The following is a 26,326-nucleotide window of genomic DNA, read 5'->3' as shown; positions in this document are numbered from 1 at the left end:
TAACCAAAGATGAAACTATTGAGCACAGGAATGACACTTTACCCAGTGTGTACAACAAATATTTCTAAGGCCTCAAGATGCATAATCAGATTGGTACTGACAGCAGACATATTGACATAGCACTGTGCACATGACGACTTCAGTCACATATACAACAAAGTCCTGGGTTTGCTTGCATCATACTCAACTAGGCCTCCAAATAGTCAACGCCATACCTTACCTTTCCACTGTGTTGTCTGCACTAGTAGTAAAATACCATTTTCAGACCATCTTCCAAAGTGCAACTGATCTGCACATCTCATCAACTGCTTGAGTCTTCACACATGTCATGTCAAATCACCCAAAACCATGGTTATTTGGCACAATCGGATACCTACAACTTAACTTTGTCCAAGGTCTCTGCTTACTGTAATAAAAAACCTTTGGAGGTAAAGGTCACATTTCAACAAGTAACAATGCATGTTTTTCATCAACAAGTAGATCTGCCGGTGGGCACACCAAGGCCACAGAACAGACTACCACTACCCCACTGAATGAAGCCCTCTGTGACGACAATACTCCTGGGCTAGTGGACGTGGAAGATGTTTCTGGCCCATCTGGGCAACCTGGTCAGTCACCAACAATGAGTCTTACTGTGCCCACAACATCACCTCCCAGCCCTGTTCCTTCAACATCACAGGAAACCACTTGCCCCCAACCTGTGTACCGAGCACAGTTTTTGCCATCTTTTGCCCCCTCTGCCCTGGATCCTGAGTTGCAGCGCAACGCTTCAGACAATCAGGGTCCATTAACAAGTTGGAGAGGCCACTCTGTGGCAAGGGCAGAAGCCTTTGGGGGTAGGGTGCTTGGGAGGGATACTGTGGACCAGTAGGATAAGGTCACTGGGGCTGCTCTTGGCCAGGACACCTTCAGCCACGTCTTGGGGCTTCTATCAGGAGTCCCAAGGCATGATGCGCTAGGTGTTGACTGAAATACGAGAATCAAGCAGCTACAGAGGGACATGCATGAATAGATGGAGGCACACAATTCCACATAGCCTCCCTAACAGTGGTGTTGAGGGACATACACACAACCCTGAGCATGGCATTACATGACCAATCTTCTCCTTCCTTTGGCTCATCAATAGCAGGCCCATCAACTTTGGTGGCAGCCCCAGGAGGGGAGGCCCTGCCAGAGGAACAACCAGCCACAGATATCCCTGCCCCTGTAGCAGCAGACACCCTGCTGAGTTTGCTTTCATTTTTAGCCATGTAGACATCAGGTGAACCATACGATGATGATCCAAGGTACTTGTTTAATATGGGCTATGTTAAATGTCCACATTTTCCAGCTCAGGATTAAAACCATCCCACACAAACACATACATACAAGTGTCTGGTCAAACTAAAAAAATTATTACAGTATTCACCACATAGGCTGTCAATATACTTGAACTCTTGGAAATCATAATTGATTGACTCATACTAAGTAAATGAACATATTGATAGGTACAGACCTCAAGACCATGGAAGGAAGGGATTTGTCAGACATTGACCTGTGAATAGGCAAACATTCAAGTGGTTGATGTCACCAGCTTGAGCCTTATCACATACCATACCAAAGTAAACCAACATCACCTAATTAGGCCGGTCGGGGTTCACGGAGTCTGACTCCGTGGCATTCTGTGAAGTTAAAAATAGACTCAGTGGAATTCCATGGAGGCGGAGTTACGTGACCTGCAGTGTCCTGAATGCGCCAGATCTTGGAAGAGCTAAGCAGGGTCGGGCCTGATCAGCCAGGTCCAGCCCGGCTTTGCGCTTCCGAGATCGGGTACATTCAGGCCAGGGCCGTAGGCAGTAAAAGCCTCAGTTTGAGGCCTCTTGTGCAACGGCCTGTCCCATCTGCAGTGCACATGAGGCAGGCTGGTGCACAACAGGCCTGGCAGCTTTTGCTAGCTACGTCCCTGGCCTGAATTCAGGCCAGGGCCGTAGGCAGTGAACACTGCCGTTTCAGTCCTTGTTTGTGCACCAGTGTGCACAAAGGCCAAAAAAAGAGAAGAGGAGAGGAGTAGAGGACTTACCTGGGTCTTCCTGGGGGATCCTCCTCTCCAGGAGCTGCCTCCTCCCCTGCTCTGGTGCGTGCTGCAGGAAAGTTATTGGATGCACAGTGCCAGCGCAGACTGTGCTTGCCCTGTGCAGCCTAACTGGGCTGTAGCACGCACCGAGTGAGCTCCGCTATGCTGGTGGGGCTAACAGTTTTATTTTGGACAACTCTGCACTCCATGCGGAGTGCAGAGTTTCAAAAACTCTGTTAGTTCTGCCTGCGGAGGAGAGCATGCCGCACACCCCTACACATAATCCAACATTCAGACAGATGGCAGTACAACAGTTCCTAATCACAGGAACCTTATGATCCAATGCTCATGCATCTGGTGATATGACACAAACATATGTCAGTGTTTTGGTACACTACACTTCTACACTGATGAAACACATCTACAGCTACATGCTGATTATACAAAAAGTGTTTAGTCAATGTGAAGGAACAATGACTTTGTCGTAAGCTAGGACTACATATTTAATGATCACATGATGACGTACATTATGCATCATGTCCACCAGAGGACACAAAACAAGTGCAACGGGCACTTCTTAACCTCCACCCAAAAACTGTGCAAACTGTCTTGGTAGAGGTCTCATGCACCCAAACCCTGTGACCTATGGTGCCTGGAACAATTCATGCCCACTTTGTATGTCCGAACAGCATCACATACCTGCCAATGTCACAACTCTGAAATGCCCACATGAAGATGTCATGGTGAAGGTACCCATACAAAGAACAAAACAAGGAGTATAGGCTTAAAACCATTCATAACACAAGTCACATAGCAAGCATCTGGAAAACAAATTACTTTGCAAAGAAACTGACACAAACAAAGCAACATCATCAAGGTGGGGATGTGTCAAAAGCTATCTTATCAATCAGCCTTTGGCTCATTTTTGCAGAGTATTAGGTCCCTAACTGTTTCCAAAATAGTAAACTTCACTAATTCACACAACTACAGTTCATTGTACAGTCACAGTCATTACATCACATGACATTCACAAGAAGTAGTTGTGGATGAGATCTTCTTGCAAATCAGCTCCTTCTTCTTTACCACTGTCATCTTCATTTGGCATTTCCGGATTCTCCCCTGGTGGCACTGCAGGCTCCCCCTCCTCTGGGATGTATGGAATATTTCACCACATGGCTATGTTGTGGAGCACGCAGCAGGCCACAGTGATCTTACTCAGTTTCCCAGGTGAGTAGAGAAGGGCTCCACCAGTCCTGTCCAGACAGCTGAATCTGGCCTTCAGGAGCCCTAACGCCATTCTACTGCCCACTGTGTTCTTCCATGGGCCTCATTGAAGTGGACTTCCCCTGACATAGTTGGATTCCTCAGTGGCGTCAATAACCAAGGACGGTTTGGATATGCTAAGTCTCCTGTCAAGGAATGGGATATAAGTGCAACAATAAGTCACTCACTTCATGATTGTAGCACCTGACATTGCTCGCACACAATCAATACAGATGTGACTTACCAACCAGCCAGGCCCTCTCAGTTGCAGTTGTGACATCAGCTGGGGTATGGTGCTGTTCTGCATTACAAAGGAACCATGGGCTGATCCAGGAAAACAGGCACACACATTTGAGATGTAGAGATCCGCCAAACAGACAACTTGCACGTTGATGGAATGGAAGTTTTTTTCTGTTGCAATATACTTGTTCAGTGGTCTGTGGTGGCACCAGCTCAACATGTGTGCCATCAATGGCCCCCACCACATGGGGGATGCGGGCAAAACCAAAGAAGTCAGCCTTCACCTTGGCTAAATCCTCACGTCGGGGGAACCTGACATAGCTGTCAATGTTTCAACACTGCTGATAGGAAATCTTTCAACACCAGACTGAACATAGGTTGGGGCATACCACCAGATAGGGCCACTGTATGTTGGAAGGACCCTGTGACAATACTGACTTGAGTTGTACAATGGGTGATATGCAGTATAGATTACTGTTAGCTGGCATCAGTTGTGGCTCCAACTGATGGCATAAATCCACTATTGTTTGCCTATTCAGGTGGTGGAGTTGGATGACATGGCATTCCTCCATGGTCTGAAGGTCTGGCAATGGATGGTAGACAGAAGGTTGTCACATCCTCCCTCTCCCTGGGTACCTATGTGTGAAAAGACATAGGCCCTCATTAGAAACATGGCAGGATGCCCCGCCGCCAACCGTGCCGGCGGTCAACAAAAGACCACCAATGTTGGCGGCCGGCATCTCGTCAAATAATGACGCATCTTGGCTCACCTCCATTGATGGCGGTGAAGCTCGCCATGCGCCATGCTGGCGGTCATTGGTGGAGGTGGATGCTGCTCCACCCTCACCGCCATGTCACTCCCTACACTGCCACGCCTATTATGAAGCAGTTTTAGGCATGGCGGTGCATGGAGAGGTGGCGATGGCGGCAGAGCAGCATCCAGGGAGCCCCTTACTTCCCAGAGCAGTGCAACGGATAAGGTAAGTGCTGTCCGAGAGGGAAGGGGGTAGAGGGTGTGTGTGGGTGCATGGGGGTATGCGTGGGTGTCTGTGGGGGGGATGTGCGTCTGGGTGCATGTATGCATGTGTGCATATCCGTGAATGGGTAAATGTGGATGTGGCGGGTGGAGGTTTGGGGGAACCTGTATGTAGGGGGAGGGTGAGGGATGGTGAGGGTCAGGGTGGGGGGACCTGCATTGGGTTTTGGGGGTGGAGGGCTGGGGGGTTGGTTTTTGAGGTTCGAAGGGTGGGGGGTGGTGGCTGTTCTAGGGGCTTGTGGGGTGGGTAGGTATAGTGGGAAGGGGAGGGGCCAGGCATGTCACATACAGGTGACAGGAATGATTATTCCTGTCACCCGTATGCATTCCACCAGGGATTCCCTGGCGGGGTAATTCACCAGCGAATCCCTGGTGGAATAGGGATCGTAATCCCACCACCTGCCCTGCCTCCACCACCGGCCGAATGTGCTCACAGTCGGTCCGGCGGTAGATTGTGGCCTGGCGGTGGGTGGTAGTGAACTGGCTGCTTTGCAGCCAGTTCACTACTATGTTCCGAATATGGCAGTCTGGGCCACCATGCCGTTGGCGGTAATGACCGCCACCACCGGCGTGGCAGACCAGACCGCCATGTTCAGAATGACCACCATAATTTGGAACATCAGTCACTGTGTCCACAGCTTCATGATGCATGCCAGCAATATCATGTGACAATGCATTTCTGACTGGATATACATGACACCCAGTACCTATCACAGCTGGCAACTACACAAGGGTCAAATGTGACTCTCATGGTTGTGAACACATATATCCACAACATGGATTTGGGTGACACCCAACTATCTGCTACACAATGTTTACTGTCAACGGTGGTGGCCCCTGCACTGCCATCGTATACCATCTGTGCTTTACAACCCACCATACTGGTGATTGTGTAGTCGGACCTACACAAAAAGACAGATTGAGTATGTTTGTGATGATATTAAACTTATATTGTTTTTGTGATGTTTTTAACAGGGCCATATGCAGTCTTTCAAGCTGCCAAAATGGTGGATGCCTGACATACTCCACTGGACAACAGGAACTGCCTGTGGCCGCCAGTGGAAGTAATCTGTGCAGTAGGTGGTTTCATCCGTGGCGGACACAACCATAGGCTAACATTGCCTGTGGTGATTGCAGCCCAATGGCTGTGTCCATCGGCAGTGATGACCGCGTACGTGTATGCCGCATTGTGCAAAATCAGTCACTTGATTCCTGACACTGCTGCCAGCAACACCTCCACCACTTCAGCTGTTGTGTGCCGCCTATGGGAGCAATCATGCCACATCCAGCAGATGAAAGGGCCACTGCTTTCTCTCCAGAGGAGCTGGATAAGCTTGTGAGCAAGGTCCTTTCCCTGCATGGCCAGCTATATTGCCCACCTGAGGAACAGGTAAGTACCTCATAATTGACTCTGTTCAACACCTTTCTTTCTCTCCTCACAAGCTACAAAGTGCCACTGTGTGCCAGTTAGACTTCTTTTGTGCCTGTTGTTGCAGTCTGTGTGGCACCAATGGAATGTACATGGTCCAGGTATTGGAGACCAGTACTATATGTTGCGCTCATTCACATTTTGTTGTGGGATGTTCCTTATCTTGGATGCTCATAACTAGGCAAGGAGACTTTACTGCCATCCAATGACATTTTGTTTTGTTTATGATGGTTGTAAATGTTAGACCATATGTATGTGCATGGGAGCATGAGCTGTGTATGCATATTATCTGAGTCATTGAGGATATTGCAAGCAATGTGGATTGTGCCACAGCTCTTTCACCCCACATTTGGCCTTGCCAAACTGTTCTCTGGAAGGCAAATCATGACTTACTATGCCCTTTAGGTTGTCCCACAAACCACATTTCTGATGGCCACATGATGTACTGTCATGCATGGAAGTGATGGAAATGTGAAAGTCATGTAGGTTCTGTATGCTCAGCCTGTAGAGATCAGGGCCTGTCAAATGTATCTCCCAATAAGGGACATAGTCCAGGCTGTGGGAAAGTCACTGTGGTTATGCAACTGTGGCACTGTGCCCACCTGCTGTAAACATGTAGATTGTGTCAGGTGGTCAATATGAGGCTCTAGTGGCAAGCTTTGCCCTGAATATCTCAGTCCATTGACTAGATCACAAATGTGTACTGAGGTAAATCCCTGAACTAGCTCATATGTGTATTTTGCATCATTGTCAATGTGTGTCTTTAACTCATGGGAGGCCCCTTACTCCCAAAGCTCTGTTGTCACCTTCACAGAAATCATGTTTGTCCTATACAGACTTACTGCACAAATGACAGACCCACAGTATATACAGTGTGTAGATTCCTGGGTAGGCCATGACACATGACTCAGTATATTGGTTACATAGCAGAAATTGTACAATACATACCTTTGCATGTTGTATGCATATGCCATCTTTGTAGGTTAGACTCACATGTTTGAAGGAGTGTTTGGTGGTACAGGTACATACCATCGAAGCTAGCCCTGAAGTGACATGAGTCTGCATTTGGTAGGCCACATGTCCACACAGGCACAGGGAAGACACTTTCTGTTCCCACCCTGCCAGCCCTTTCATTGTCACTCAATGGTATGGGTGAGGTATGTACTATGGTAGTTGCCTGTAGGGACTGCATGACATGAGTCAATGTTGCAGAGTGTATATGTGTTTGTCCAGTCAGGCCGAAGGAGTTTATCCTTCAGAAACCACATTGGAGTGTAGTGTTTCATTGTGGCTCACATCACAGTACATGTTGCTGGAGCATGGGCTACCTGATGTCAGTAGGTTTGGTTAGTCATTGTAGGCCTTAAGTAGAGTAGTGGGTTAGTATGTAGATGAATCCAAAAGTGTGTAGTCATGTCCCTGTACTTATTGGCATGTGTGCTTCACACCTGTGGTATGTTGACAGATTGCCCATTTTATGATTCGTGTTTCTGATGTGTGTGACACAACCATTTGTACAAAAACTTGTGTTTGTAATCAGTTGATTTGTCTCTTGCACCCATATAGGTAAACACCCATCAAAAGAAGGAGATTTGGAGAGCCATCACCCGAAATTTTCAGATCCTGGGGGTTCATAGCCGGTGGAACGCCCACTGTTGCAAGAGGTGGGAGGACCTGAAACGCTGGGCCTGGAGGATCGTGGAAGTCCAGCTAGCAGTGTCCTCCCATCATGGCTGGGGTGTATATCGGAGCATGACCCCCTAGGGACCCTCATTCTGGCAGTGGCATAACAGGACCTTGAAGGGCGTTTGAGCGGATCACCACAGCCACAAGGGGGTGAGAACAGGGCATATTCCCGCCTGTCACAAAGCCAAGTTGATGTGTTAGGTTCTGACATCTCCTCCTGATGCCTGGGGATAGGCCATGTGTGACACACAAGATGAGTAACTGTTTGTGTAGCTAAGTTATTTGGTGCATTCTGATGTGCCTTGCCTATTAGCCTAGGGACGTAGGACACAACTGAGTTCGATCCACAAAAAAAGTGCTCTCCAGACACAACGCATGGCTGTGTACAGTGATCAAATAAGTAAGGTTTCTTGTTGTAGTGGCTCTAAATTCTACACAACAGAACACTACCCCTCAGTGTTACAGGCCAAAGAAAAAGAAATGATGCATCACTGTCCTCAGTCATGTGTCTGGTCAAGTGAGTAAATTGGCATCTGCTCCTCAGAGGCCACTTATTTGACAGTGTGTGATGAGTGCTGGTGCCTCACTACTGTCTCTCATGTGAAAGTGGCCATCATACATGTGACAGAGCATACATTGTTTTTTTGGGTGCAGCTACAGATCAAAACCTTTCCTTGGTAAGTGGGGAATGTCCATTGGCATGATTTATGGCCCATCACTGTTGCCAAAATTCCGTGTGCTGACATGTTAGCATGTATCCCATTCTCTTGGACAAAATGTGCATGGGATGATTTTTGTATTCCCTCACAAATATTTGCATGCCAACCTGTTTCTAGAATTGGACATGTGCAAAGGGGCTACATTTCATGTGGTGCCCCATACAGGAGTCTGTCACCATTGACTGTTGGCTCACACATTTCTTCATCCGTCATTGCATGTCATTTGGCATGTACAACTGCAGTAGCAATGAGAAACATGACAGGGAGGACTAGAGCTTTTACACACAATGTCCATTTCCATAGCATTGATGTGGCATCATGTGGCAAAGCACAATGCACATGTTAGATGGGGAAGATTTGTTACCAGTCTGTTGGCATGCATCATGGAGTGACTTGCAGTTATGTTGGAATCACATGTGGTTGGGTACAGCCATTCATCCACAGTCATCTGGACTTGCAGGACCAAAATGGAGACAGTGATGTAGCTTCCCATTGGGCAATATTTTGAGGGCCTTTTCCAAGTACTTGCAAATACTTGGGTCTCTCCTGCATACAAAGAAATAATGGCTTCTACTGATGCAATCAGAGCATGTCATCGTAAGGGGTGCCTTACAGAAGTGTATACAGATTCAATGTGTTGTGGATTTTAAAGACATATCTCCCTGACAATTTGCAAATTTTGTCTACAATGTACATTTCAATGCCAAATATGTAGTATTTCTGAGCAACATTAGTACTTCCTCCATGAATTCATTAGGAAATTTACTCATGGTGAAGTGTGCATTGTTGATATGTTTCCAGTGTGACATGAATATTTCCATGTCACCTTCTTCAGGATATTGTACTGCTGTCAGCAACATGGCAGGATTTTGGAGCATCATTTCTTATTGTTGTGTTATTGTGTATGTGACAAATAGATGTCTGCATGACCTTGTGTGGGATCTGTTGAAATGAACTTTGCATTGGCCTACTATTGTATGACAACAGGTAACAGGAATACTCCATGAGGCAAAGCAATGAAGGTGATACGGTCTCCTACTTGTTCAGTGGTTACTGTGATTGCCCAACTTCACTCATGCAATTGGAGTTGTCTGAGATCCTGATTTTCCTCTGAGCAACTGTTGACAGTTCATGTGGCATGCATGCATATGGTTTAGTACATGTAGGAGCCACCTTGATGTTGTTTGTTGCTGGGGCTTACTCGACATCATAGTAATGTTTGCTAATCACAGCTGTTTTTCAAGTGTGATCAGGAACATGTGGCAGCCTTTTTCCCCTTTGTATTTGCAGCATCATTCCAGACAAGCAAAGGAGACAGGGCGCAACCAAGTGGGGAAGCATCTGGCTAAGGTACCTTCAGTGATAACACCACCAACACGGAGGGACCCAGTGTCCTAGAAGGTGAGAGGAGTGCCACAGAGGACTCAGGATCAACATTGTCATCTTGGAATCCACCTCCAGTGGCCACTCTCTAGTGGTAGGGAACCCATCAGGATCTTCTCCTGTACCATCCTTGTCCACCACCCCATGTTCTATCACCACCGTCCCTGTTGTTCCCCACCTAGATGGCCATGCCCACTCACCCAAGAGGGTTGGCATCTCACCTCAGCGCCTGCCCCTGTTATTCCTGCTACCCAAAGTGAGAAGGCTACTGACCTCCTGAGGAGTATCTCTGTGGGGCAGAATGCCAGCCAGGGGTTGGCAAGCCAACTTCAGTAGACAAATGCTTTCCTGGAAGGCATTCACAGTGACATGTCTGAATATACTATATTAATTTCAGTACCTTATATTCATTTCAAACTGTCATATTCATTTCAATGTATGTCATATTCCTCTTGGCATATGTCAGTCAGTTGAAGAAATGTCCCATCCGTTTTGATGAATATTGTATTTGTTTCAGTGATTGCTTTATTGTTTACAGTGAGGGCCATATCATCCTCAGTATGATTGATACATTTTCAGTATTTTTCTTATTCAATTCAGTGTGTATGTTATTCATATAAATCACTAAGTAGCATATTTACTCTACCAGGTTTCACATTTGTTTTGGTTCAATGCAGATTCACTATGCCAGGTATCATATATATTTTGACACATAGTACATTCATTCTGGTGCTTGTCATATTCATTTTGCAATACGCTGTGCATTTCAGGAGGTGTCCTATATTGGGCGCTGTCATTTTAACATGAACAGCTTCCCATACATGACCTTTGTGTGCTTTTATGGTGCTTGATACGAAAACAAGGTTTTTGTACTGATATGAAAAAACTCAAATATATTCATGATTAGATTGATTCAATTTGTGTCAATCTATTGCATGTGTTTACAGTGAGAAGATGTCCTGCGTAATTTCAACTAATTGGAAATTCTAGGTTTGTAATTTTCATTTTATTATACTCCTTTTTCGTTATAGCCAGTAACATTCCATAGATTATCTGTTATGAAAAATAATTTGGTTGTGTAAAACGTTTTGGAAAGTTTTTTCTAAATGTTTGAAAACATTAAATACATTAATACCTTTGTTTGGTATCACTATATTAAGCATAATGTCACTTCCACCTTATCCATTTCATCGTACACTGTAAAATTGCTGTCCTTGACAACATTCAGAAACTCTGTGCTCTTTAAGGTGTGGAAAACCCCTTGAAAATCTAGCCAATTAAAGCCAACTACCATTACAAAAAATATGCACCATGCTAGATGACCTTTCCTGCTTTATTAATATTCAGAAGAAACTCAATTTTCGGAATAATTATTTGGTGGTTCTCATCATTTGTTCCTGTGCATAATGTCTTTCATCTTGTCTCGACCATGAACTTCATCGCCTGTGCCCACATCAAAATCTAGACTTTATTCTTCTTCGATAGTAGTTTCCCTTCTCTGTACACAGACGTTGTTATTTACCTTCCATGTTACCGGTGTTGTCCAGGGTATCACAGGGCCACGGTTGGTGTACATCAATAATTCTTGTACTTTATGTTGTGTAATGACACAGTTCTGTCTCCTTTAGTCTTGTACAATTGTCTCTGGTGTTGTTGCACTGGTGTCATTGCATTGAAATATGTAGTACGTACCTCTGCTGGGGATAGCTAACCAGGGTGGCCACTCACACTGTGCACACACAACCAGGGCATTTCGGAGTCAATAGTGTTGGGGGGTGCAAGTTTCAGAATTTGCAACAAGCAACGTGGTGTGCCCAGCTGAAAAGTACAGAGGTCAAGCTAAAGGAGTCGACTAATGCCTGCCTTGACCCAGGCATTAAATAATGACACTAAGCAGGCTTAGTGGCACTATTTAAGGCCCTCCTCCTCCCGTGCGTGATTTTTTCACAGGAGGATAAATAAGGCGCAAAGACTTTAGAGTAATTTTTTGCCCGGGAATGCCTACCTTACATCTCATTGACAGAAGGTAGTTTTCCGCAGGCCAAAAAAATGACGTTAACTCCAATATTTTGACGCTAGACGGGTCTAGTGTCAAAATATAAATATGGGGTTAAGTTTGTGCGGATTTGCCTAAAATAAAATGATGCAAATCCAGCGCAAACAGAGTATAAATATGCCCCTCTGTTCTATGGGCTTGTCTGAGTATTGGTTACATTCTTTCTCTGTCACTTCATCATCTGTCAGCAAGTTGAAGCATCATTACTGGGAGAGGGAGGAGATGACGTTTTTGATCTATAAAGACATGTCTCATTTAACTGGCTGTTTTCTGGAGTACAAGCCCTTCTCCAATTTCGAGTCCTTTATGGACAAGATCGATCCACCATTTACTAAAGCCCTTTACATAAGGTTTAGGCTGTGTAATCTCCCCTGGCCAAATGGAGGGGTAACCTAGGAGGTAGTAAACTCTGCCCTGCCTGCAAAGGGTCTGATGAAACGGACGATCGCTTGCTGTTTTTTTTTGCCCCAGCTAGTCCAAGCAGCGTAGGCCTTGGATCATCCCTTTGTGCCATTTATTAGGAGTTCCCCAGCAAAGAGTTGCTTTGAGAATTTGTGGGGCTGATACAACCCCCTTTGTTGTCTTTTTGATTGCAAAGCTTCTAGAGAGCATCTGGCCGATTCGGGATAAAATTCTTTTAATTTCTAGTTCCTAAAGGTTAAGGGCCGTATTTATACTTTTTGACGCAAAACTGCGCTAACGCAGTTTTGCGTCAAAAAGTTTTGCGCCGGCTAACGCCATTCTGAAGCGCCATGCGGGCGCCGTATTTATTGAATGGCGTTAGCCGGCGCAAGCAGACCGGCGCTGCCTGGTGTGCGCGAGAAAAACCACGTACACCAGGCAGCGCCGGCGTAGGGGGAAAATGGCGCATGGGCGTCTTAAAATGGGGCAAGTCAGGTTACGTCGAAAAAATCATCGTAACCCGACTTGCGCCATTTATTTTCGACGCCCATCCCCCATCAACATGACTCCTATCATTGTAAAGATAGGAGTCATGCCCCCTTGCCCAATGGCCATGCCCAGGGGACTTCTGTCCCCTGGGCATGGTCATTGGGCATAGTGGCATGTAGGGGGGCACAAATCAGGCCCCCCTATGCCACAAAAAAAAAAAAAAAAAAATACTTACCTGAACTTACCTTAATGTCCATGGGATGGGTCCCTCCGTCCTTGGGTGTCCTCCTGGGGTGGGCAAGGGTGGCAGGGGGGGTCCCTGGGGGCAGGGGAGGGCACTCTGGGCTCATTTTGAGCCCACTTGTCCCTTAACGCCATCCCTGACCCAGGCGTTAAAAAGCGGCGCAAAAGCGCCGTTTTTGGCCACGCCCACTCCCGGGCGTCATTTTTGCCCGAGAGTATAAATACCACCTAAAGGCCTGGGAGTCATTTTTTAAGACGGGAACGCCTCCCTTGCATATCATTAACGCAAGGAAGGGGTTCACGCAAAAAAATGACGCACACTCCGGGCACTTTGGCGCCCGAAGCGTCTAACGCCAGAGTATAAATATGGCGTTAGTTGGCGTTAGTTCTGCGTCGAATTTGCGTCGAAAAAAACTACGCAAATTCGGCGCAAACGGAGTATAAATACGGGCCTAAGTATGAGTTCAATATGCCTTTGTTTTAGATCAAGCTTACTAGCTGTCCCTCAAGAACTTTATTAACCTTAGTGTTAATAACAACATTACTTGAAGTATCTGTTTTATATGTTTTTAATGACAATATATTATTATTTGCCATAATAAGTCGAGATTGCTCTCTAGACAGTGTATCACAAGTGTTACCTGGAAGAACATATTTTAATTCTCACTGCTTGTTTTAATAATATTTTAACAGGTGTGTTTTTATATTTATATGTATTGTTATGGTTTTTTAGTGTCGCCTATCAATATTATGTTTATATTTGATGTCAATCATATTGAATTGTGACTTTTATGGTCTATGACCGAAGTAAAGTATTTAAAGAAAGGTGAAATCTGCACCAATGTCCAACTGGTTCAATTTGTGTGAATCTATTTCATGGTTTTTACAACGTAGCAGTGCACAAATGCACAGTAAGAATTTTCATATCTACTTGGCTCAGACTTCTAGACGTTTCCACCCCCACTTAAAATCTCCTGTACAAGGGAAAGACCGATGAGACAACACTGCATCTGGGGGTGGAGATGGGAAAAGAATGCCCATTTTCACGGTGAAATCACCAGATGTCATTGCAAGGATGGGCTAAAGGACTTTAACTCCAGCTGACCCACAGGACAAGAATGGCTTACTCCAGGTCCAGTGGTGCTGACCCCCATATGCCTCACCTCTTGAGGAACAGTTGGGGTAAAGAACATGCTAGAGGACCCTGGAGGATTCCCATGGGACTTCTGTAGACTGGTCCTGCAGCTTGGTGACCTCCATCAGTGGGGTTACCACTCACTCCACTGACAAACTGGTGCCCTGCAACATAGCCAAAGGCTTGGAGCATGGAAAGTGTTGCATGGAAGATGTTCAGCTTGTTAGCTGTGTAGCAGCTGCACATTAAGCTCTACAAGCAGGTCTAGTGGAAGGAGCCAAAACATCTAGCTGCCAACCAAAAGCATCATTTGGAGGCCAGGAGACCTGAGGAAAATGCCCCTGAAGGCCAGAACTGGCCACCAGGATACCAATTAACCCAAGATCACCTAAATAGGCCATTTAGGGCCAAGGTTATCAGCTTTCAAAGCTCGATCCCAGGAGGGATCAAGGGCGAAATGGAGCATGTAGTGATCTGCTAAAGGGAAGGAAGGATTCCCTGAAGAGGACCAAGCCCCTAGGGGTTGGAACAATCATAAACTTGTCTCATTTGGGCCAAGGATTTGCATATAAGCCCCTCCATGTGTCTTTTTATGGCCCGGGAGGACCCCATCTCTGGAGGGGCCAGCACACTTTGAAACAGTCCCGGGAACATAATTCCCTGGAACAAAGCTGTGTGGCCAGCATATTGTCTGCTGACTGTGCCCATGTTTATGGGGTGGGGCATGCAAATCTGTTTCCTCTGAGCATGAGCAGGAGAATCTGCACTGTTCTGGCTTTCAGGCAGGAACCGAAGAGAAAGTGCTGGCTTCCTCTTCGGCGGGAGCAGAAATTAATGTTGCCACCCCCTGTGCTGACTGTCGTAGACAGAGACCAAGAGCTCCTGAGGCTCCCCTATGCTCTCCAATGACCCCTATAGCTTGTGAGTGCCCTGAGTGGAATTGGGGCATGCATTAAAAGTCATAAATAAAACAAAATGAAAAAGGGTTGCAGCTTCCCACCATGGGAATGCAGGAAGCCACTAATATAATATTCATCCCGCAACCCCACTTTACGAAGAATCAATTTTGGCCAGGGTAGTGGAGATGATGCTTCCTGGCAATTATGCATTGACTTAGATGCATGAGCTCCAGGTTTGAACTACAGACGTCAGTGCATTGATGTTTCTTGAAGCTCCCAGTGTACTGCGTAGTGAATCAAGATGGTGCCCACTATAGATTTTTGGAAGTGTTGGGGTACGCATTGGTACCAAATGCCACCCAACAGGATCCAACGGAGTGGATTAGGGGGCCCTGTTGAACCTCTCAACCAATAACAATTTCTTTTGGTAGCCGATTAGGAAGTTGACATGTCGCACCCACCGGGAGGCGGACAAAGGCCATAACACTTGGTTCCAAATTTATGAGATGACTATGCTAATGGAAATTTTAAAATATCTTGGTATGAGCAGCACACAGAGGAACAGAAATGCTCCAGTACATAAGGTACACACTAGCACAGATTTGTTTTTAGGTGACACAGAGACAACATGAAAGGTAGAACAGAGTGAACTTCTGGGTCGAGAAGTGTCTGATTATAATCCAGTCCTATGAACACTAGGTTGGCCAAACCCCCCTTATCCAGATTATTCCCACATGATGCTTGCAAGTAGCTTCACTTCAGAGCATACTGTTTCGCACTGATATTGGTGAGCACATAGATAATTTTTAATGTGTAAATGAGCAGAGACATTTTATGGTATGGAAAGACTCCATTTTCTAGGGGGGTGCACTGGAAAAGTGAACTTTCCCTTTTTTACCTCTCTCTATTCTATTTCTCCATTTAAAGCTCTTCCCCCTTGTGCCTACTTCACCTTTTGTCTCTAGAGTTAGAACTTAGTATTGTTTGGCATCATGAAGGCTTGCAGTAGCAGGAATAAATAATACCATTTTAAATTTGTTTCATACCGTAGTCCCCAAAAATATCTCTTGGTCAGGGCCCCTCAAATTCTTAAGATGACATTGAAAAATAGGGGTCCACTGAAAGTAGAGCCATTTAGTCAGATGCTTTTAAAATAGTGATACTTGGTAGTTACATTAATACTACTTTAAGGGTATTGTGCACAACAACTCTAGATTTAGAAGATCAGAAGCTTGAAATGTATGGGAGAAAAAGTTTGATTTGAACATAAAGCACAGGCCAAGATATACTGAAACATTATGACACAATGTTGCATGGAATGAGTAACGTGAATTATCAGGAATACATAGCTAAATACTCAATGAAGGGGAACAAGCAAAGCATCTGGTTATGACAGTCTGTGCTACATGCTGCTCTGATCTGTGCTTTCCGGGACCAATTTAGCATCCTAATAAATATCCAACAGTGCATGAATGCAATATTTGTCAGATATTATGGGAATTTATATATGGCTCCTCAGGAGTTTTGTACCTCAGATATCTTCAGATATCCAAGCCTTCTTTGGGTGCCCTGGACGCAACGGTTACGTCCTGGCCTCGCACCCCCTCCCCTGGGTAGGGATGGAAGGGGAATCGTTTGCCCTACCACCCTTCTCCCCCTCTTGACCCTCTTTGACGTCTGATGAAGTCAGCATGCGATCGCGTGATGACCTCATCAGAGGCCTACCCATCCACGCTGGAAGCTCAGCTTCCAGTGCGGCATTTCTCCTCCGATCACGTGGTGGGGCAGAGAGAGGCACCAAATAAAAGGAAAGTGCTTTCCTTTCCTTTGATGTCTTTCTCAGCATTTCTGCAGAAATGCCACTAGACACCAGGGAAATTGTTTTTTTTTGGTTACTGAATAAGGGGAGCGGCCCCTTGGGCAAGGGGGGAGCAGAAAATGCTAGACAACAGGGATAGCTTTTTTTTTTAGTTTCATTTTTTTTTTATATATATGTGGGGAGCGACCCCTTAGGCAAGGGTCGCTCCCCTGGGGGCAAAATAAATTTTAGGCCATTTCTGCCTCCCTTGGGGGCAGATCGGCCTATTTTGGGTAAGGGCCGCTCCCTGGGGGGGCTAAATATTTTTAGACATTTTCTACCCGGCCTATTATAATTAGGCCGATCTGACCCCAAGGGGGGCAGAAACCACTAGACCACATGGATTTGTATTTTTTTGCATCAATTTCACACAATGGGGGGCGACCCCTTAGGCAAGGGTCGTTCCCCTGGGGGGCAAATTTATTTTAGGCCATTTCTGCCCTTAGGGGCAGATTGGCCCATTTTTATTAGGCCGATCGGCCCCTAAGGGGGGGACAGAAACACTAGGCCCCGGGGATTATTTGTTTTGCACCAATTTCACGCAAGGGGAGCGACCCCTTAGGCAAGGGTCGCTCTCCTGGCACGGCAAATTTATTTTAGGCCGTTTCTGCTCCCCTTGGGGGCAGATCGGCCTATTTCTATTAGGCCAATCTGCCCCAACCACTTAGGTACCAGGGATTGGTGTGTGTGTATGTGTGTGTTTTGTTTGGGGGGCAGCCCAAGGGGGCAGAAAGCCCGCCAGGAAAGATTTTTTTTTCAAAATAAGAGAGTGGGATATGGCCATACCCCCATCACAAATAAATGGGGTCAAAGTAGATCTGCCCACTAGTGGGCAGATGGGACAATTACCCCCGATTCACACCCGAGGGGGGGGCACCAAGTCTACTAGATGCCAGGGAATAAAAAAAAAAAACAGAAAATGGTGTGGTGGTGGCTACCAACCAGTGTGGGTCTGGTTATGCCCCCACCCCAACTGAAGGGGGTAATAGTCTTTCATCTCTCCCCCGCACACTAAAACATCTTACAAGACCTAGACACATCTGAAAGCTAAACATCTGGGTGGTTCCAGGGTGGTGTGCTTCACATGTACCCTGCACAATTTTCCTACCCACATTGCCCTGCAAACCTCCAACTTTGCTGGAAATCACACATTTTTCCCACATTTTTGTGATGGAACTTTCCCGAATCTGCAGGAATCCACAAAATGCTTTGGTTCTGTCTCAATTTCGACATGTGTTTGGCTCTTCCCTGGTACAGGCACTTGGCCCACCTACACAAGTGAGGTATCATTTTTACCGGGAGACAGAGGAGAATGTTGGGTGGTAGGAAATTTGTCCTGATACGGTGGGCCTACACAGAAATATGGGAAAAATATGATTTTTGTGCAAAATTTGAGGTTTGCTGAGGATTCTAGGTAAGAAAACATTGGGGGATCCACGCAAGTCACAACTCTCTGGATTGCCTCCGGTGTCTAGTTTTCAGAAATGTGTGGGTTTGGTAGGTTTCCCTATATGCCCTATATGGCTGCTGAGCCCAGGACCAAAAACACAGGTCCCCCAGTGCAAAAAATGTTAGTTTAGTATTTGATAATCTTGATGTGTCCACATAGTGTTTTGGGGCATTTTCTTTAGCGGGCACTAGGCCTACCCACACAAGTGAGGTAACATTTTTATCAGGAGACTTGGGAGAACGCTGGGTGGAAGGAAATGTGTGGCTCCTCTCAGATTCCAGAACTTTCTGTCACGGAAATGTGAGGAAAAAATTGTTTTTTGGCCAAGTTTTGAGGTTTGCAAAGGATTCTGGGTAACAGAACCTGGTGCTCACCCCACAAGTAACCCCATCCTGGATTCCACTAGGTGTCTAGTTTAAAAAAATGCACAGGGTTGATAAGTTTCTCAAGGTGCCGGCTGAGCTAGAGGCCAAAATCCACAGTTTGTCACTTTGCAAAAAACTGCTCTGTTTTCTTTGGGAAAATGTGAGGTGTCCATGTTGTGTTTTGGGGTATTTCCTGTCACGGGCGCTAGGCCTACCCACACAACTGAGGTACCATTTTTATTGGGAGACTTGGGGGAATTCTGGATGGAAGGAAATTTGTGGTTCCTCTCAAATTCCAGAACTTTCTGTCACCGAAATGTGAGGAAAAAGTGTTTTTTTGGTAAAATTGTGAGGTTTGCAAAGGATTCTTGGTAACAGAACCTGGTGAGAGCCCCATAGTCACCCCATCCTGGATTCCCCTAGGTGTCTAGTTTTCAAAAATACATAGGTTTGGTACGTTTCCCTAGGTGCCAGCTAAACTAGAGGCCAAAATCCACAGCTTGGCACTTTGCAAAAAACAGCTCTGTGTTCTTTGGGAAAATGTGATGTGTCCACATAGTGTTTTAGGGCATTTCCTTTCACGGTCGCTAGGCCTACCCACACAAGTGAGGTACCATTTTTATCGGGAGATGTGGGGGAACACTGGGTGGAAGGAAATTTGTGGCTCCTCTCAGATTCCAAAACTTTCTGTCACCGAAATTTGAGAAACATTGTTTTTTGGCCAAATTTTGAGGTTTGCAAAGGATTCTGGGTAACAGAACCTGGTTGTGAGCCCCACAAGTCACCCGCACAGGTTTGGTAGGTTTTTCTAGGTGTCAGCTGAGCTAGAGGCCAAAATCCACAGCTAGGCACTTTCCAAAAAACACATCAGTTTTCTTTGGGAAAATGTGATGTGCCCGTGTTGCGTTTCCTGTAGCGGGCAATAGGCATACCCATGAAAGTGAGGTACCATTGTATCGGGAGACTTGGGGGAACACAGAATAGCAAAACAAGTGTTATTGCCCCCTTGTGTTTCTCTACATTTTTCCCTCCAAATGTAAGACAGTTCGTAAAAAAGACGTCTATTTGACCCTGTAATTTACATGCTAGTATGAGGACCCCAGAATTTAGAGATGTGCAAATAACCACTCCTTTTCAACACCTTATTTTGTCCCCATTTTGGAAATACAAAGGTTTTCTTGATAGCTATGTTTCACTTATATTTCACCAAATGAATTGCTGTATACTTGACATAGAATGAAAACCCATTTCAAGGTGCAGCTCATTTAATGGCTCTGGGTACCTAGGGTTCTTGATGAACCTACAAGCCCTATATATCCCCACAATCAGAAGAGCCCAGCAGATGTAACGGTATATTGTTTAAAAAAAATCTAATATCGCAGTAAAAAGTTACAGAGTAAAATATGAAGAAAAATTGCTGTTTTGTTCACCTCAATTTCAAGTTTTTTTTACTTCAGCTGTTATTTTCTGTAGGAAACCCTTATAGGATCTACACAAATGACCTCTTGTTGAATTCAGCATTTTGTCTACTTTTCAGAACTGTTTAGCTGTCTGGGATCCAGCATTGGTTTTGCACCCATTTGTGTCACTAACTGGAAGGAGGCTAAAAGCAGAAAAATAGTAAAAATGGGGTATTTCCCAGTAAAATGCCAAAATTGTGTTGAAAATGTGGTTTTATGATTCAAGTCTACCTGTTCCTGAAAGCTGGAAAGCTGGTGATGTTAGCACCACAAACCCTTTGTTCATGCATTATTCAGGGAAAAAAACACAAGCCTTCTTCTTTTTCCCATTTGTTTGAAAAAAACAACATTTTTGCTGTATTTTGGAATATTTCATGGTCTCCTTCAGGGGAACCCACTGGGTACCTCTAGAATCCCTTGGATAATGGAAAATAAGGACACAAATTTGGCATGGATAGCTTATGTGGAGAAACCGTTATAAGGGCCTAAGCATGAACTGACCAAAATAGCCAAAATAAGGGCTGGCACCTGAGGGGGAAAGGCCTGGCAGCGAAGGGGTTAAACGTCAAGTGCTTCCCACGCTCGGGCGCTAGCCCTAGGTCCACCCATAACAGAAGAGGAAACAATCTGCATAATTAAACAACTGTTCCCAGCAAAACATCAGGACAGATTTGTATGTCTATTGAATTTTATTCCAAATGTAAAGTGTGGCTGGTCGCACATTGGTTAGTCATGTATACGGACGCCTATGATAAAGTGATTTTGCCCCAATTAGGGAAGCAATGATTGTAGTACTGTCCAAGCAAGGACATCAAATCATGCAGATTGCTATCCCTTGTCAATACTGATAGCCAGATCTTGGTAAGCTTCTAGCTAATAGGGTACAGTGCATGATGAAAGATTGGTGCTCACCAACCAGTGTGGTTTTATCCTAGGTATTGTATAATGAACTCCTTGAGATACATGGTCCATCATAGGCTCAACTGACATAGAAAAGGAGTTTGACAGCTTATTATGGATGTATTTATTTGATGTCCTTGTAAAAATGGGTTGGTGATGCAACATACTCAAAGGGATCTGAATATATACACAGCCCCTAGCTACAGTAGTTTGAAAAAGTTGCCCATCTTATGGACCACATGGCAAGGATGCCTCTGGTCACTATTATTTTTCACCTTGACTATGGACTCACTGGAATGTTTGATGGGGAAGAGGAAAAATGTATGTGGAATCAGACTCTTGGATAAATATCACACTATTTATTTACATGCAGGTGATGATTGTTGCGTGCTGGTTCTTGCACCCTCAAAAGGATGGGTGCCGTAGGCAACAACTGTAGGAAGCTGGCTCTGTATATACTATATTAAAATGAGATGTAGTGTGCACAGAGTCCAGGGGTTCCCCATAGGCTTATCAGAGGCTTAAGTAGATAATACTAATGCTCTCTTTTGTGGTAGTGTGGTCGAGCAGTTAGGCTTTTCAGAGGGTAGTGCAAAGCATTTGTTATACCCAGACAGTCAATAAATGAAGCACACAATCAATGACTAACTCCCTGCAAATTGGTTTTATATAGCAAAAATATATTTTGTTGCTTTAGTTCTAGAACCACAAGATTTTGTTTGCCGGTGAGTACATTTGTAAGCAAGTTAAACGATTTTCGAGAAAATGGTAAATATCTGTTTTAAAAGTTGACAGTGGAATTTTCAAACACAGCTCTAGGGAGAAGAAAAGTTAGCACAATTTCAAGGTAAGTACAAGACTTACAGTTCTTGTCTCCAGGGGTTAGGATGTCCACAGGTTGGGGTTCATTTAACCCAAAACATCAACCACCAGCAACACGGGGATGGCTGGGTGCAGAGGTCAAATGGAGGTCGATTTAACATGGGTTCCTAGAGAGACTAGGGGCACTTGGAATCAGGCCTGCTTGCAGGTAAGTACTTGCGTCTTCGGAGGCAGACCTGGGGGGTTTAGAGGAGCCATGGGGGGGCCATAGGTCAGCACCAAACACACACCCTCAGCGGTGCAGGGGTGGTCAGGTGCAGGGTGCAAACACAGCATCGGGCTCCCAATGCTTTCCAGTAGGGAGACCCCAGGGGTCACAAAGATGCTGCAGGCTAAGCCCAAGGGGTCAGTTCCAGAAAACCAAAGGCTGGACAAGGAGGAGTTCCGCCTACTGGCTGTTCCTGGACCAGTGGTTGGATTCCCCAAGGCCAGGGGGCTGCGGGTGCAGAGGTACCTTTGGGTGTCGGGTATCCTTGTCTGGTTATCTCGTGGGGGGTCCTTTGGGTTTAGGATGCAGGCGTCGTTGTGTTGAACAGGAGGGATCAAGCTAGGGTGGACAGTAGGTCAGAATCACCTGGGACCAGTTCTTGTCGCTTTGGCCGCCTGGCCACGGGTTGTAGGCGTTGGGTGCAGAGTGGGCGGTTCTGTAGTCCTTTCTTAGAGTTTTGTTTTGGACAGGGCTTCTGTCCATGAGAGATCTTGATCTTCTGGGGTGCAGGCAGTCCTCTTGAGGCTTTTAAGAGATTGCTGGTCCTGCAGCATGCATCGCCTTCTTCAGAAGCTGGAGACCGGCCTGTAGGGTTGGGGCCAAGTCAGTTGTTGTTTTCAGTCTTTTCTGCTGGGGGTCAGCTTAGAAGTTCTTCTTCTTTATTCTTGTTGTCTTCTCGAGGTCGCCAGGAATCTGATGAGCTAGGTTCAGGGGAGCCTTTAAATCCTGGATTTAGTGTTGTTACAGGGGTCAGAGGGCAGTAGCCAATGGCTACTGTCCCTGAGGGTGACTACACCCTTCCGGTGTCCATTTACTTTGGGGAGGGGAACATAGACCTAACCCTATTGATCCTTCTTCTCCAAACCAAGATGTAGGATTTTGCAAGGAAGGGGTCATTTCAGCTCTGGACACCTTAGGGGTGGTCCCAGCTGAAATGATCACTCCCTGATTTTCCTAATTTTCCAGCCAGTCTTGCTGCCAAAAGTGGGGCTTTGTCCGAGGGGGCTGGCATCTCCACTAGCTGGAGTGCCCTGGGGCACTGTAACAAGAGGCATGAGCCTTTGAGGCTCACCACCAGGATTTGTTTCTAGCCACAGAGAGCACAAAGCCTCTCACTCCATGTGGTCAGAAACTTGTCTGTAAGAAGCAGGCGGGCACAGACCTGTAAGTCCTGCACTTGAAGTTTGACTAAAATACAGGGGATACATCTAAGATGTCCTCTGGGTGCATTTTTCAATAAATCCAACACTGGCATGAGTGTGGGTTTATTGTGCTGGGAAGCTTGATACCAAACTTCCCAGACTTCAGTGAAGCCATTATGGAGCTGTGGAGTTCGTCATGACAAACTCCCTGTCCATATACTCATTATGGCCACACTGCACTTACAATATCTAAGAATGGACTTAGACATTGTATGGGCATGATGATCATTTTCTAATAAAATCAAGTAGTTTGGAGGACACTATTGGGTGGGGTTGGAGATGGTGCCTAGAGTTTTTTGGTGGGCAGGCCCCTTTGGCCAGCCTCAGGACTGGTCTCTACATTTGCAGGATTGCAGGTTATCTTCTTCTTTTAATTACTGTTTATTTCACTTTATTTTTTTCCTTGTGACGACTTGGTATTTGGCTGCAGGCTCTGGGCAGTTGTGCAATGCCCGGCAGAACAGCCAGAATTTATCCCAGATGTTCCAGGCCTCTGTGCAACACGAGGTGTGTGGGGCCTCGGGAAGGGGCTGGGCTACACCACCAACGGCTTCTCCTGGGCAGAGACACTCATCTGGAGCATGATGACTGAAGTCAGTCTGGCGGTGTGATGAGGGCACCACAGGAAGGAGTGGTGTCACGGGGGCTACTAGGAGGCACTGCCATGCCCCGTGGGCCTCAGAAAAGGTAGGAGGCACTGGGCTCATAAACGGCCACAAGTAGGCCAGCAGTCGCGGGATATCTGAGATGAGCTGGGTGAGAACCCAGGCAGCACTGCTATGCAGGAGTCGGGTGAGCGAGGGCAGCCCCCCATCGCCAGTTGTTGCATGCTGGTTCTGCACGTTCAAAAGGATAGATGCCGCAGATGACAGCCTTTTGAAGGAGGTGGCTAATGGGGTAGAGGTCCGGCACAAAACCACTCTGGACATCAGTGTAATGCTTAACTAACTTACAGCGTGAGAAGTCCCATACTTTATTAGATTCGTTTTGACGTGGCTGGTCAGAACCATATTGTTTCACAAAGGAGGGGCTTCCTATCGAAGACCGCTTTGTCATAATCGGGTGATGGTGTGTTCCAGATCACACAACATAACAACTCTCTAGTATACTTGCGAGACCCAGAAATGGCTCTGCCAAAGATGATGCAATTTTTAACCACTTTTGCTCATATCTACAGGCTGCAAGTCTGTGGGAACAAATCATGTATTTTTCCACTGAATCCGGTGGTCGAAACAAAGTGGCTGGCAGCATAACATCTCTCCTTAGTTTAGGAGACAAACATGTTCAAATATTTGGGAGTCTGAGTGTACCATGACACTCCTCATTTGGTCTCAGCCAAACGTGAGCATATACTAATCAGTGCTAAATAATCACAAGTCGTTTGGTGTTGCCTCCCTCTGTGCCTGATGGGCCACATTGCCATAGTAAAGATGCTGCTTCGGCCTCTGTTTTTGTATATTTTTACAAGTCTACTGATATTATTTTCTAAGAAATATCTCACTGACCTCCACTAAAATTATGCTTCTGCTAGTAAAAGGGCAGTTTATGGGGCCCTAACTATGCAGTATATATATATAATTGGCTGCCCAATTGCAACAGACAATGTGGACGGGGTTGAATACGTTTAAAAAAATATTCTTTATTGAGATTCATATAACGAAAAACAAGACATTATAAGCCATTCACATATCTAACTACTTAAAAATAGGAGAAGTTACAATGATATTAAAAACCTTTCCCAACTCCCTCTCCCACCCCCTTTGCTGCTCCTGTCCACTCCCATATTAGAACATGTCTAAGCTTCTAGTGTGATCAGGATGTCGCAAAAACCTCCAGTTCAGTGAACCCCTCCCCAGGGTGAAGGCCATGATTCCAGTCCTTCTAGTTGACGGATGGTATTGCTGAACGTCCCTTGTTTCTCCTGGTTCCAGCTTGGTTGACTACAGGCCACTTTTGCACACATGTACTGTCATTTTGCACTTTAACTACAAGACTTATTATACCATATCCACATATGCAGATTCTCCAGCATCTCTGCTTTTATCTACGGAATCCCACAAATCAGCAAACATTGCCACCCACGCTGGCAGATCATCCTCCATCCTCCCATCTCACATGTTTCAGATGCACTTCTTCTGCCTCAACCCATTCTGATATGTCCTGGAGTCAATCCAAAGAGAGGCAGCCTCTAACCACTTTATGGCAATGTGAAATTGTGCAAGCAGGAGAACTAATAGAAGGAATTTCCTGCTCAGTTTATTATTTTCCTTGGGTGGTATCAAGCCTAGCAATATAGTGTGTGGTGTCAGTTGCAGATCCCATCCGGTAGCCATGTTAAGGGTTTCCACAACCTTCGACCAGTACGGTGCTAAAGAAGCACAGTGCCACACCATATTGTCATAGTCTGCTGCAGGGCTCCCACATTTGTTACTCCTATCCAATCAGTGCTTGCATATAAAGTGCAGGGATTTCAGTGTGATGTACGCCTGGTGTATAAAATTAGATAGAATCAATTTAAATCAAGCATTATAGCTAACTGTTTGTGTACCAGCATGGACCTTTTTCCATTGTTGGGCAGATAGGAGTTCCCCCAGGGCTTCCACTCATTTGGTGCATGCTTTTGTTGTGATCTTAGGCATGTCTTCCCGCAGGGCCTGATACATATACAAGAACAATCTATGCCCTCCCGTAAGGGACAGGAGTGACATTAATATCTGTGAGGGTTTCAGTTCATATGGGAAGCAAGGCCAAATCTTTCGGCTGTTGCAGATAATTACATAAATTGTAAGTATTGCCCCTTACCTAGTGCAAAGAAATTGCATGCATCATCCCAGGTAATGAATTGTCCTCCTAAGTATAAGTCTCCTAGCACATCACCCTCTATCCTTCCAGTTTTGTAGTGACAACATCTATCCAATATGTGCAAGCAGTTTTATGTTTCAGATATGCATGTCTGTCATATAACGGG

Source organism: Pleurodeles waltl, chromosome 2_2 (genome assembly GCF_031143425.1).
Source record: "Pleurodeles waltl isolate 20211129_DDA chromosome 2_2, aPleWal1.hap1.20221129, whole genome shotgun sequence".
Classification (NCBI taxonomy): domain Eukaryota; kingdom Metazoa; phylum Chordata; class Amphibia; order Caudata; family Salamandridae; genus Pleurodeles; species Pleurodeles waltl.
Note: the sequence above shows the minus strand (reverse complement) of the source record.